Source organism: Lepisma saccharinum, chromosome 1 (genome assembly GCF_977018435.1).
Source record: "Lepisma saccharinum chromosome 1, izLepSacc3.1, whole genome shotgun sequence".
NCBI lineage: Eukaryota > Metazoa > Arthropoda > Insecta > Zygentoma > Lepismatidae > Lepisma > Lepisma saccharinum.
The window spans coordinates 17,266,798-17,281,860 of NC_139229.1; the positions used below are offsets into that span (position 1 = coordinate 17,266,798).

The window sequence follows — 15,063 nt, forward strand, 5'->3', positions numbered from 1 at the left end:
TGATCGGCACCTTACACTCCTTCGATAAAGAAAACCTTCTAAGAAGGTATGAGTTATAAAGTGACGTTCGTTTGTTTTTTTAATACGATCAGCATCTTAGAATATTCCTTTTAGATAGTATTCCTGTTGGAACAGCAGATTCTGACTTTCTATGAATATAGTACACTAGTCTAGATTTTCTAAAATGATGATAAATATGTCTCATTTTATCAATTAAATACTTATTTTCTTCGGTACGAATTCCAGCAAACTTTGTGGTGTCATAAATTGTTTTATAATGTATTCTTTTTCTTATAATACCATCATCATTTCGTTTCTACCATAAAAATAATATATGCTAATAATTATGTAATAATGGTGAACTTTCACTTTTATGAGAAGTATTGTTCATAATGGTAAAGCTACTATCTGCATATTGCAACATGTCGTAAAGTCATATTTACCAGTCTCGACTATTTTGTGGAGTTGATGTGATCAGCACCAGGCTTCTGCCGCCTTTACACCCCAAGGTTGATCTCAGGTACCCAGAAGCCCCAGACTTGCTCGGCGCAGGGACTTGGCTGGAAACATTTTTCACTTGAAATCACTCACCCCAGGAATCGATCACGGGTCTCCACGGCGCCAGCCAGACGCGATATCGATTGGTCCACTAGAGCTGCTATGTTGTCCATAAATGTGGGACAAGAAACACACCTTAATACGACTTTCAACTGAAATAGATGACAATTTTGGCGATCATGTCTTATTGTAAAATCCTGTGATGTGCGTGCGCCAAATATAAACAAATCTAAAGTTGATTAGTTGTATCTTTAGGGGTGACCTTGATTACACCCTACTCGCCGTTTGGGTGGCCGACATCTCTTACAAAGTGAGCGGAGAATGGTGCGCAGTCTGTAGCTCCTCCCCCTTCCTACTGCGCAACCGAGTTTCGCAGAGTCCACCCGCAAGGATGCAACTCGTCAACTCTAATAAGAAGAAATAATGGTAACGTTTGGTTATTAAATGGGGGAAAGAAACCACAGTGATGCATTTCACGTTTGGTGTACATGTTTCGAGCAGCCGTTTAAACCATCGAAGTGGGAACTGGAGGCAAATTTACCTAAAACCAGGGAAAACCACAAATCGACCTGAGTCAAGTTGGCCTACCACAGGACTGAAAGTTTCAGACGCTGAAGGGTATATATAAAGACAGTTCAAAGCCCAGACTCGAGGAACTGAAACAAACTTGGAAACACTCAATACACACAGCCACAAGCATTTTGAAAGGTACTTCCGGTGTTAACAAGATTAAGGAATGAATGTTGAGTTTGTATTGATTTGACACAATGTCTAACCTAAAGTTCTTTACATGATTCTATATTCTGTTCCAGGAGTCGGTGGAGCAAGAGTGAGTGCATGAAGGGGAAAACGCGGCTGCAGCTACCAGCCGTTTGCAGCATGGCACACTGCTTTGCTCCACCCACTCGCTTTCTCTCCTTCTCGGCCGTTACGCTTGCCATTGCTCCACAGATTACCAAGGCAAAGTGCAGCTCAAGACGTATTATCTTGCTTCATGTGTTTCGGGAATTTTAAGACTTCCTGAAACCTTTTAGCACACAATTCACTGTATTGAAAATAGTCCAGAATCTTTTCTTATTTTTTCTCATAAGAATTGCGTGCCTTTGAAGGCAATGTGGGCCAAAACACATTTTATGATTCAAAATTCTACTTCTACCAACAGTAATTACTTGACACTTTTCAGATAGCGATCCAGAGGGTAGACTGGTAGCTGTATATGATACTAGACCCAACCCTTAAAAAGTCAGGGGTTACAATGTACACCCCTGTTCCTGAACAAGTAATCAATAAATATCAAGGAAGTACCTAGAGGAGGGGTCCAAGGGGCCCGGGCCCCTCTCCCCAAAATATTTTCCAAGTCCAAAATTAAATAAGCAAAATACTCGTTTGCTGTTGTGTAATGTGAAGTTCATTTATTTCCGCAAAACTTACATAAAGATAGGGATTAGTTTTGATTATGCAGCTTTGCGTCGACAGTGCCTGCTAAAACTTATGTACCACTACTCATAATAATACGCATAAAATAGTGATCAGGGACCAGCTGTACCTAACGATCTTTTGGTACTCAATAAATAATCCATATAAAATTTTCTAACATTTTCTCTGGTAGGGTAAGGGCTATTCCATGCCAAATCACACAGCCTCCAACCTCACCATTTCCGAATTTCATGAGAGTTAGTAGTATTTGAGGAAACAATAATATTTGCACCATAACAGCCAATAGCGATGCATACTTTTCATGTAGCAGGGTTGCCAACTTAGGGAAAAAGTGAAAAATTTTACACACGAAACCAAAGAGAAAAATCATAACTGCTGTTGCAGGTAAGCTAGGATCTTCATGTTGTGCTCATTTTAAAGCTACAGGATTGTTCTTTTAATAAAAAATAAACTTCTTTACCTTCAATCAAATTTTTATGTCAAGCTCATATCATATGACCTTTAAAAATTTTCAAAACTGTATTTTTGAAATTTCTGAAACTGATACATATAGTGCATTAAGATGTTGTCTGTAAGTGACAGAAATATAATTTCGGGATGGCATTGGGAACAGGAGCTGCTGAAATTTATAATCTTAACGAAAAAGTGTTACTGTGCATTGACTGAGAGACAAACACTGGGAATGATGCACGTGTTTACATTTTAGAAAAGTGCACAATAATAATAACAAATAACATTACGTATAGTGCAGATTAGTGGCGTTTCCTATTCCTCATCTTCTCTTCTGATGTCTTAGTGTCTAAAGCTGGGATCTTATATGTCCATCCAGTTTCAGTTCTGGATCTACACTAGTCAGAACATCCTGGATGAGAATTATTCTTATGTCTGGATGTTGAGGATATACATAGGATGGAGAAGAACCATGTGGATGAAGAAAACTGATAACAACTTCATAAGAACTTTAACAAACATCGACAACAAATCCCAACCACCATGCATAATCATGAACACACGTCACAAAACCACAACCTTCATCCAAAGGGCAACACTGGTGTGGTGTTTTTCACTTCTTATGTCTGTAGAAAACCTATTCACAACAAATTCTTCTGGTGTCGCAGGTATTCCTGGATTCAAACTTCTCCCAGGTTTAGGATTTGGTGATGACATTACTCCACATTCCCTCACTAGCTTTTTTGAAGTTCGTATCATGTGATTTGTTGCACTTGGAAATCATTCTTAATTCTTCCAATACTCCAATCATTAGGTAGTGTAGTCAAGATTTGCACTTTAGCACTTCTTTCTGTACATTTTTCAAACTTTTCTTTCAACTTCTCCAATATTTTTTCATCAGCACTTTTGTTTTCTGCAACCTGTTCTTCTGCGGCTGGTATTTGGAATATTTTGTTTTGTACTGCTTCTGTAATCTTCTTTATCTTGCTTTTGCTATAACCTGTTGATCTCATTTTTTTTCTCTTTGATGGGTACACTTTGTAAGCTTTCATTTAATGCCTGAATAGAGACATCCCTGTGGAACTTCTCCACTTCCTCATCACTACCATTATCACTTTCTCTTTGTTCTCTAACCATTGTGTCTTCACCACTCACTCTGTTGCTGGTTCTGATTGGAATTTGTTTTCTGCAAGCATCACATATCTTGTATCCAATCTGCAGGTGTGGCAGCTTTTCTACCATCCATGGGAGAACATTTCTTAATTGTTTTCTGCTACTAGTATGTCCTTCAATATCAAAGGGGTTTACAGCACTGTGTAGGTACATAATGGTTCTTATCCATTGTAATCTACTGCAAACAGATCCACACACACACTTACAAGACGAAATGTTAATAAGCACACTGGCACAGGACATCTCTCACTGCTTGAAAGACTGTAGCTGCACCGAGAACAAGGTGACTGAACCCGTCTGAACTTCCTTCTTGGATACCTTCACTGCAACAACTGCCTAAGTCCACTGCACCAGTGAACAGTAACTATCATAGCTCCTGTTCCCAATGCCATCCCAAGATTATCTTTCTGTCGCTTACAGACAACATCTTAATGCACCATATGTATTATTTTCAACAATTTCAAAAATAGAGTTCTGAAAATTTTTAAGGTCAAAGGTCATAACGATATGACCTTGACATAAAAATTTGATTGAAGGTAAAGAAGTTTATATTTCATTAAGAGAACAATCCTTTAGCTTTAAAATGAGCCCAACATGAAGATTCTAGCTTACCTGCAACAACAGTTATGATTTTTTCTTTGGCCCCGTGTGTAAATTTTTTCACTTTTTCCTAAAGTTTGCAACCCTGCTACATGAAAAGTATGCATCGCTGTTGGCTGTTATTGTGCAAATATTCTTTGCTCCTCAAATACTACTAACTCCGAGAGTTTCATGCAATTCGGAAATTGTCAGGTCAAAAATTCCATTTTTTTTTTTTTTTTTTTTTTTTGAGTGATTTGGCATGGAATGACCCGCAACTGTTTTATACACATTTTTGTGATTTTAACTGGACATCTGCCGGACCTTGTGGCCGAGTGGTTAGCACATCGCGCTGCGACGCCAAGGGTCCCCGGCTCGGGCTTGGTTGTTTGTGAATGTCCATTCATCAATTTCATCATTTCATCACTCATCCCCATCTTCGCAAATAAGCCAAGAGGCACAATACGCGAAGTAAAATAAACTAAATCAATCAATCAATCTATCTTAACTGGACATCTAGGTAATGAATGCTTATACTTATATACCTATTCTCATGTATAATTATTTTCTCTTTATGCAAAGGTAAAAAGGTAAAAAAGGTAAAGTGTTCCCCTGTGCATAGCACCACGCCATGAAGGCGTATAGGGGGTGTGGGGGTAACGCCCCACACTTTCTTGATCCGGTCGTGAGTGGGGGTGATGTGATCAGCATCACGCCCCTAACCGCCTTTACCCCCCAGGGTTTCCCCCAGGTACCCATGTTATTCGACACTGGGTGGGCGCCGGGGCCGCTTTCACCGTTAGAAAAGTTCCCGGATTTGAACCGGCCGGGGTTCGAACCCGGGACCTTGAGCATGGTACTCAGACGCGTTACCGACTGAGCCACCGATAACAACAATAGTAATCACATGAAATTAGACATATTAATCTTATTAACCTATGTTTTCTGTTTGAATTTGGTATTTTTAAGTCCACTTTATGCACAGTAAGGCTAATTTGGGTCAGGACCTACTGTTTAAAGTTGGATCCGAACCGCTATGTGACTCCACCGGGTATCGAACCTGGGACTCCTTGATTACAAGGCGACGACGCTACGACTGCGCTATCAGGGATGCCTATATTAACCTATGAATTACAAACTTTGTTATCATTACGTGTGAAACAGTTGGTTCCGGCTTTTCCCGAAATTTAGTTCTAGATGCGTGCTTCGTACGAATATTTATATGGAATGATTAAATCAGTATTTCTAGAACAGGATTTGTGTACAGCGTGAACTTCCAATTCTGGCTCAAGATTTATCCACATTACTAGTCGTAGGAAACGCTCAGTATACAACATTACAAGTGAATAATATACCAGACGCAACTGTGAATATTCAATAAATATTTTCTTCACTTTATATGCATTTAGCGGCATCATTTATCCTCCGTCATCCGCCTCGCTTTAATATCTCAGGAAGAGAGATCCTTTAAGAAGAAGCGGGGAATCTTTTGAGAGTATACGAGCATCTTGTGAATCTTGATTATCCCATTAAAATTCAGCATCATCGTCTTGTGAGAGGCAGGTGTATTTAACCTCCAGGCACTGAAACGGCTATAAACCTAACGAAGTTTCACGGCACATAAATTCAAAGTGGCTATCTTACGGGTTATTAAAGACAAAAGAAACTCTGGATTAGGCGCCGAGAAGCGGAAAATATCAGAATAAGCGAATGGGGTTAGAACGAGGGAAAATGAAGATCGCGCCTCGGTGTCTCCCCCTCTGCCCCCACCAACAGCCTTAACTTTTGCAGCACGACGCCGGGGAGCCGAGCAGAAAAAAATTGATATCTGAGTCGCGTTCTCGTAATATTGTGATTACGTATGTTAATGCCCACTTTGACTGCTTTAACGCGCCACAATATGGCGGGAAAATATCATTGTCTCTCGTCTTAATCTTGCCCCATTCCACGGAGTGTGTATATTTGGTATCTGGTTTCGGAACTGTATGGGTGTTAATGTCCATAATCGTACGTTCCTCTGTCTGGGTGTCGTGTGCAACGTTCCGTGCTCCAGCGCCACATTGACGAAGGATAATCCGTATATTGCCACCCAAACCGCAAACTCGGTTGTCCCATTCCGAACCGTTGCACAAATTAAATGGCATAATTAGTCCAATCGGTCTATCAGAATGCACAGTATCTGTGCTCATGGACACATAGCTCTTGCATGCGCGCTGAGCATGCGTAGTTTTAACTCGTTGGTTGAAAGTCCAGTGCAAAGAGCTTGCCACCGGTAGTGGTGCCGTGTGATGTTATTGTCACGGTAGGATTTAGCTTTGAGTTGTACACGATTTGAAGGCACGTTCGGGATTGTGGTTAGGTTGTTTGAATACCCGTGGTTATAGGAAAAGTAGCTTCTTTTTATCGTTGCATTCGGAAGTTGAAAGGCGTGCCCAAGTTTAGGGAACTTTTAGACCAAAGCATCTTGCCACAGGTGACAAGCGTCAGAAACAAATTCAACTTTCAACAAGCTGCACATGTCGCTTCGGTCATGTTCTCTTTAGACTGAGGGCCCTTGTCGCTTGCTACTTGGGTGTGAAATCCCCGTGTCGCTTGTCGCCGCCGCGGGGTAGTTGGTTAGCTCACCGGGTCTGTAGTAAAATCACAGGTCTGTTGCAGATTCGATTCCCACCACCGACAAAAATAAATTTCTTTACCTGAAGGCGAGAAAAGAGTTAGAATAAGTATAGTTCAAAGCACTAGACAGGTATGGCCAATTAATATCGCATGCTAGCTCAGTTGGTATTGTCACCCCTGAAATTACACCAATTAATTAATTCCTACGAAACAATCCCAAGTACGTGGTGTAATCGGAGGTCCAAATTGTTTTTATATAACGGCATACATCCATGAGGGTCTGTCTTTAGGCACATCCAGTTCCTAACAATTCGCGAAAATAAATTTCTAAAACCACTAAACCTGCCTTAAAACCTAATAACGTAGCCATTATTAGAATTGTATTTGTGAAAATAGTGCATGTTTTTTTTTCCTTTAGGAAGGTAGATAATGTTAATATTACCAACTTTAAAGTAGATCATTTTCCTCAAATCACATTCAAAATTGGCCCCTACTCAGCCATAAATATTGTTAACCCAGATAATAGTACTAATATCCTTCCAAATATAGAAAATATAATTATTTCACCAAAACTAATCAATAAATATATTTTAGCAAACCGATTTTCAGGACGTCTTAGGAACTGCATGTGCCTCTAGACAGACCGATGTTCATGAACGTATAATTCTACTAATGGTTCATCAAGTAATAAGCATTCTTTTGGTACTGAAGCTCAATAAGGCTGCTTTTTGTTGCTCTGCGCGCCCGAAATTCGTCCTTAATGCCTCGAATAACCTGTGAACTCCCTGTGTGGCCGTTAACAATACGAACTGTTAGGACTTGGGGGAACTTCTTCGCACCTTCCCTCCCCTGGTGGAGGAAAAGGTCCGCCCTTGCTGCCTCTAGCGCCACCATCTCGTGGGAACCGGTAAATCTCGTCAGGAGTGGGAAGAGTCAAACGAGAAAAGTTTCTGCCCCATTTTCATCACAATACAGGTTACATCCGAGTTGCCCCAAACTCGTGGGGATGTTTTTTTCATGGGCTGCGAAAAGTTAACGTTGAAGAAGTTAGGTGGTTAGCCTGGGAACGGCAAACAACGAAGGTTAAATGCCGTGATGCTGGAAAAGATGCGCGAGGGGGGGGGGGGTAAATGAGATATTGAAGTTTGCTGGCAAATTTCTCATCCTGTTAGAAAAATTGAAAAAAAATTCCCCGCAAGGGTGATGTATGCCAGTTGTGTTGGGCAAAGGTTTATCCTAGATAAAATTTGCAACAAGGTGCGAATATTACTACATGATTTTCCCGTTCTTGTTGAAAGAAGTTGTAAATCTTGATCGTACACCCACAAACAATTTTACATGTTCTACAAGATCTAAACTGAAAGATAAGGTATTCGGACAATTGCGACCAAACCAGTTTGAAGTTAAAGGACTGACGGACAATTGCGATCAGATCACATTGGGCAAGGGACTTGAGGTGCTAAACAAGGGGCGGGGGTCATAACAAGTGTCTCTTCCATGGTTGTTAAAGATCCAAGAATTTTAAATAACTTCAATTCCGGTCCAGGAAAGAAAATTCAAGCGTAAATTAGTTCTGGGCCGTAAAGAACCTTTTTATCTGTAAAGTATTTCAATTCGATCCAGGAACCTTTTTTTCCGGATGAATTTAAATAAGATCCAGAACCTTTTTTTCCGGATGAATTTAAATAAGATCCAGAACCTTTTTTTCCGGATGAATTTAAATGAGATCCAGGAACCTTTTTTTTTTTCGGATGAATTTAAATAAGATCCAGGGACCTTTTTTTCCGGATGAATTTAAATGAGATCCAGAACCTTTTTTCCGGATGAATTTAAATAAGATCCAGAACCTTTTTTTCCGGATGAATTTAAATGAGATCCAGGAACCTTTTTTTTTTTCGGATGAATTTAAATAAGATCCAGGGACCTTTTTTTCCGGATGAATTTAAATGAGATCCAGAACCTTTTTTCCGGATGAATTTAAATAAGATCCAGAACCTTTTTTTCCGGATGAATTTAAATGAGATCCAGAACCTTTTTTCCGGATGAATTTAAATAAGATCCAGAACCTTTTTTTCCGGATGAATTTAAATAAGATCCAGAACCTTTTTTTCCGGATGAATTTAAATGAGATCCAGAACCTTTTTTCCGGATGAATTTAAATAAGATCCAGAACCTTTTTTTCCGGATGAATTTAAATGAGATCCAGGAACCTTTTTTTTTTCGGATGAATTTAAATAAGATCCAGGGACCTTTTTTTCCGGATGAATTTAAATGAGATCCAGAACCTTTTTTCCGGATGAATTTAAATAAGATCCAGAACCTTTTTTTCCGGATGAATTTAAATGAGATCCAGGAACCTTTTTTTTTTTCGGATGAATTTAAATAAGATCCAGGGACCTTTTTTTCCGGATGAATTTAAATGAGATCCAGAACCTTTTTTTCCGGATGAATTTAAATGAGATCCAGAACCTTTTTTCCGGATGAATTTAAATAAGATCCAGAACCTTTTTTTCCGGATGAATTTAAATGAGATCCAGAACCTTTTTTCCGGATGAATTTAAATAAGATCCAGAACCTTTTTTTCCGGATGAATTTAAATGAGATCCAGAACCTTTTTTCCGGATGAATTTAAATAAGATCCAGGAACCTTTTTTTTCCGGATGAATTTAAATAAGATCCAGGAACCTTTTTTTCCGGATGAATTTAAATGAGATCCAGAACCTTTTTTTCCGGATGAATTTAAATGAGATCCAGAACCTTTTTTTTCGGATGAATTTAAATCAGATCCAGGAACCTTTTTTTTTCGGATGAATTTAAATAAGATCCAGGGACCTTTTTTTCCGGATGAATTTAAATGAGATCCAGAACCTTTTTTTCCGGATGAATTTAAATGAGATCCAGGAACCTTTTTTTCCGGATGAATTTAAATGAGATCCAGGAACCTTTTTTTCCGGATGAATTTAAATGAGATCCAGGAACCTTTTTTTCCGGATGAATTTAAATGAGATCCAGAACCTTTTTTTCCGGATGAATTTAAATGAGATCCAGGAACCTTTTTTTCCGGATGAATTTAAATGAGATCCAGAAACCTTTTTTTCCGGATGAATTTAAATGAGATCCAGGAACCTTTTTTTCCGGATGAATTTAAATGAGATCCAGGAACCTTTTTTTTTTCGGATGAATTTAAATAAGATCCAGGAACCTTTTTTTCCGGATGAATTTAAATGAGATCCAGGAACCTTTTTTTCCGGATGAATTTAAATAAGATCCAGAACCTTTTTTTCCGGATGAATTTAAATAAGATCCAGAACCTTTTTTTGTATGAATTTAAATAAGATCCAAAAACATTTTTTTTCCGGAGAAATTTAAATAAGATCCAGAACCTTTTTTCCGGATGAATTTAAATAAGATCGAGGAACCTTTTTTTTTTTCGGATGAAAAATACGGGCCAGGAATTTTAAAGAAATTCAATTCCGGTCTAAGAAAGAATATCAGGAAGCGTTAATTGGTTCTAGACCGTAAGGAATCTTTTTATCTGTAAAGTATTTCAAAACGGTCCAGGAATCTTTTTTCCGGATGAATTTAAAAACGGCCCAAGTTCCATATTGAAATGAAACAATACGCAACTTGGACCGATTTAAATTGTGCTGGAGAAAAAGTTCCGGTCCCATTAAAATTTATAGGTTCCTGGACCTTGAACAACCCTGGTCTCTTCCTATGATTCATCCAGGACACCGACTTTGAACTTATTTTAAAGTCCACTTTATGCACAGAAGGGCTAATCGGGACTGGACCTGTAGTTTAAAATAGAATCCGAAGCACCTCCACCGGGTATCGAACCCGGGATCCCTTGATTACAATGAGACGATGTTACATCTGAGACTGTCGGCCTTCGCGGCGGAGTTGTTAGCACGGCGTGCTACAATGTCAGGGGCCCCGGGTTCGAATCCCAGCATAGACATGGGTGTTTCTTTGCGAGTGTCCGTTCATCAATTTCATCATCTAATTAATCACTTATCCTGTCTTTACAATTAGCCAAATAGTGGCAGAAAAGCAAAGTGAAGTGAACTAAATTAATCAATCAATCAAACATCTTAGACTCACCGAGAACGCCTGAATAATAAATGAATGACTCCCGTGTATCCGTGCATAACCATTGGAATGACTTCATAAATTGTACAGTCACGAACTCTTCTGGGTTGTAACAATTCTACTGAAAATTAATGTGATCGTTACAACCCAAACCCAGAAGTATCCGTGACTGTACAACGAAAAAACGCGATTTCTCTTCAAGAAAACCAGGAAGAAAAGGACAGCTTCTTCTAAATTGGGGACGGTTGATCACCGTATCGAACGATCTTACCTTTTTCTTTCTTCTTCAACGACTTCTAACCTTCTACTCTTTCTTTTACCTTCTTTTTGTTGCTGGCGATTCTAGTTTTTATCTCGCGAGTAAAAATTCTGCGATTGTTACCATGATAGATTGTGTCTTTGCCACATTTCCACATACTTGTGGCAATGTAATGTGACTGATTGCTCTTACGAGTAATCATAAAACTGAATATGTTCGGTCAAATGTCACCTTTTTAGGGTTATCAGTAAAGTGACAGGCTGCCTCTGTGTCAGCTATCATTATCTGGGGTCTACCACCAGGTACGAAGACGGTAGTTAGCGGACTGGAATATCTAAAACTTCCAGGCTTCTGAAACTATTTCCGTAATAAGCATTTCAGGATTTGTGTGAGTGAAACAAATATATTTCCAGAAACACAAAATACGTTTGCGTTCACATATTTACTCATACAAATACAAAATAAGCTGTGCTCATACAAATACCATGTTTCAGAGAAAGTTTCCAGAAACAAATTGTTTCAGGATTTGTATGAGTCGAACAAATGTGCTTCCAAAAACATATAATATGTTTGCGCACACATGTTTAGTCATTCAAATACTCAAAACAGTTCTAGAAATGTAAGTAGCCTTACCTCATACAAATCAATCGTTTCTGGAAATATTTGCATGATCAAATATTTCAGAATTTGTATGATTGGAGTAAATAAGTTTCTTGAAACAAAGAATATGTTTGCGTACATATATTTACTCATACAAATACAAATTAACCCTTGGTCATACAAATCCAGAAACAAATAGGATTTGTATTAGGGTAAATCAAAAAGTAAAGGCAAATTTTCACATAACATCTTTATTTCCAGACAAGAAGAAGAACTACACATATCACTTTTCCACATATGCCCCCTGCACAGCAATGCACTTTTGGTATAGTGCAATCAGCTTCTGTACCCCGTCCGCGAAGAAGGTTTTTGGTTGCTCACGAGAGCCACGTCTGCACCGCTTGCTGGGCCTCGTCATCTGACAAACGCAGAATATGTTTGCGTACACATATTTACTCATAGAAACACCCAAATAATCTTTGCTCATGCAAATTCCTTGCTTCTGAAAATATTTCCAAGAGCAAATTCTTTCAGGGTTTATATGAGTGAAACAAACATGTTTCTTGAAGCCCAGAATATATTTCACGCTCATATATTTACTCAAATAAATCCTGTAGCTACTACTCGGTAAATTAGTTAATATAAATTTTTATCTCGGATTTGTCGGATTCCAGAATTCCTCGAAATCCCATGCACTGCAAGCGGATTCAAAATCGAGAACGAATGGCTCCATCGCGTTCTATTTTCAGTCCGTATGGGCCATTTCGGAGAGCCATGGTGAAGAAAATGGTCCACTCTTACCCGAAAATGTATTGGGCGTGTCGACTGCAACGAGGCCGTAGATAACATTAATCTCGTACGAGGCAACACAAAGCCGGCCCTTGAAGTTCCTCGCTGTAAGTCTTAATCAATCAGTGGGCTCTGTTAAAATGTCTACCGAAGACGGTTTTGTGCATTGTGGAAGGAGTTGCCTTGAGACAGAATGACTATTACATTGATGCTCTTTCTCTTCCAGTACTCTCGTATATGTTTTCACCCCCTTTACGACTTGAATTTAAACTCTCATTTCAAGTAGTGAGAATTTGCTGGCTCGGTGTCAGCGCGTTAAGTGGTCGAATTTTGATCTCGCCACCGAGTTCGAATTGTGACTGTACATTCACGAATGCCATCTAATCATCACTCACCATCGTCGTCGTGATTAGCCGAAAGTGGCACAAAAACGATGCAAAATAACAAATGAAACAGTGACAATTTGAGCATCTTAAGGGTAGTTTCATGTAAAATCAGGCAATTATTTACTTTTGACCTCTCGAATTTGATACTGATCAATTTGTCAGCTTTTGGTAATTCCTATATTGACAATAAAATTATTTTAAAAATTATATAATTTTTATTAATTAAATTTAAAATTTAATTAATTACAAATTTTACTAAAAAAGGTAAAGTGTTCCCCTGTGCTTAGCACCACGCCATGAAGGCGTATAGGGGGTGTGGGAGTAACGCCCCACACTTTCTTGATCCGGTCGTGAGTGGGGGTGATGTGATCAGCATCACGCCCCTGACCGCCTTTACCCCCAGGGTTTCCCCCAGGTACCCATGTTATTCGACGCTGGGTGGGCGCCGGGGCCGCTTCCATCGTTAGAAAAGTTTCCGGATTTGAACCGGCCGGGGATCGAACCCGGGACCTCTAGCATGGTGGTCAGACGCGTTACCGACTGAGCCACCGCTAGTTTAAAAATTAATTAATAAAAAGTTATTTAATTGATCAAGTTAAAAATTTAATTTAATTATTTCATTGATCAAGTTTAACACTTAATTAATTAAAAATTAATATTATGTATTAAATTTAAAACTTAATCAAAATTAGTTTTATTAAGTTTCAAATAAATTTTATTAATTAAATTTAAACTTTAGTTATTTAAAATTAATTTTATAATGATAAACTATTTGTGAACATTATAGTAATTCAAGTTCACTACTTAATTTAAATTAAAGATGGGCTGTCAATCTCACGATGCTGTTTCAGTAGGTAGGCTTCTGACTGACAGGTGAGAAATACTGGTTTGATTCCAGGAGTGGAAGATCTCGGATAGGACATTTTACGCAAATGCCCGTTTAAAGTGGCTCTGAAATTCACCCAGCCTCTAACCGCAACGAAAAATTTTAAAATTTCTGTTTTTTATAGTATTAATGTGCCTCTGATAAAGAATTTAAGTAATTGCATTAAGATTTTCATTTTTTATAATAATGCTGAAGTAAGAACGTTAGTTCTCACACAAGGGTGTGAAATATTACTATTCTCCATCCACTGCAAGAATGAAGTTAACGTACACAAAACCACGTGACTTCTGAGAAATAGTTGCTTTCCAATGTGTTAGTTCTGGTGTTATTTGCTCGTGAATATATTGGCTGTACCTGTACACCTCATAAAATAAGTTAACATAGAATCAATATAACATCTACATTGAGTGGTATGGCATCTTCACATACACTATATTCTTACGCGCAGTATTCGTCCACATGTAATGGCCAATAGGATTTATCAGAAGCCACGTGTATTTGTTACATTAACTTTATTCTTACAAGGGACAGAGAATAGACTAAATGTTCCACCAGTCGGCCTCTCTAGCGAAGATCTAAGTAACTCGCTACGAAGCTAGAAGTCTACAGCTCGAATCCTAGGTAAGGAATGCATATGTCATTGTGTTTCTCCAGTGATCTATTTGTTCAGTTCATCCTGATTCTGGCGATTAATCTAGACAGGAAAAACTCCTTGTATGTTAGCTCATAGAGTCCCATCGCCGCTGTCATCTAGACTTTCTAGTACGCTACCCACTACTTTTTTTTTCAGGCAGCTCCTCAATTGTCCTCGTTGAACTTCCAGTTTTTACAACGGGGATCGAACCCGGGACCGCTCTCACAAAAGGCAAGACCTCTCGCCATTCCCTGGAACGGAATGTAACCAAAATCTGAATAAAGCAAGCACATTTCCCTTTACAGGGTGTGCAGTAAAATCCATTTATATGTTTAAAATAATTCGCACTAAATAGGTGACTACACTCTGTGTCGGGAATCTCTGGAGCAAGGCCGCGCACAACCATAGAGAAGGGGAGAAAGCGAGTGTGGGGGAGCAAAGCAGTACACGCTGCTGCGAACTAATAGTGGCTGAAGCCGCGTTTCCCCCTCCATGCACTCACTTCCCCTCTCACGTGTTCACTGTTCGAGCCCTCTCGAGTTTTCATTCGCTTGCTCCAGAAATTTACAGGACAAAGTGGAGATAAATATGAAAAGAAAGTAAT

The 15,063-nt window shown here is 38.9% G+C and overlaps 1 protein-coding gene across 3 annotated transcripts in view; it reads left to right on the top strand.

Moving 5' to 3' along the window:
- Positions 1-15,063, top strand: part of LOC145993200 (uncharacterized) — a 776,759-nt gene that overhangs the window by 682,136 nt on the left and 79,560 nt on the right. The gene's annotated exons all lie outside the window — the stretch shown is intronic.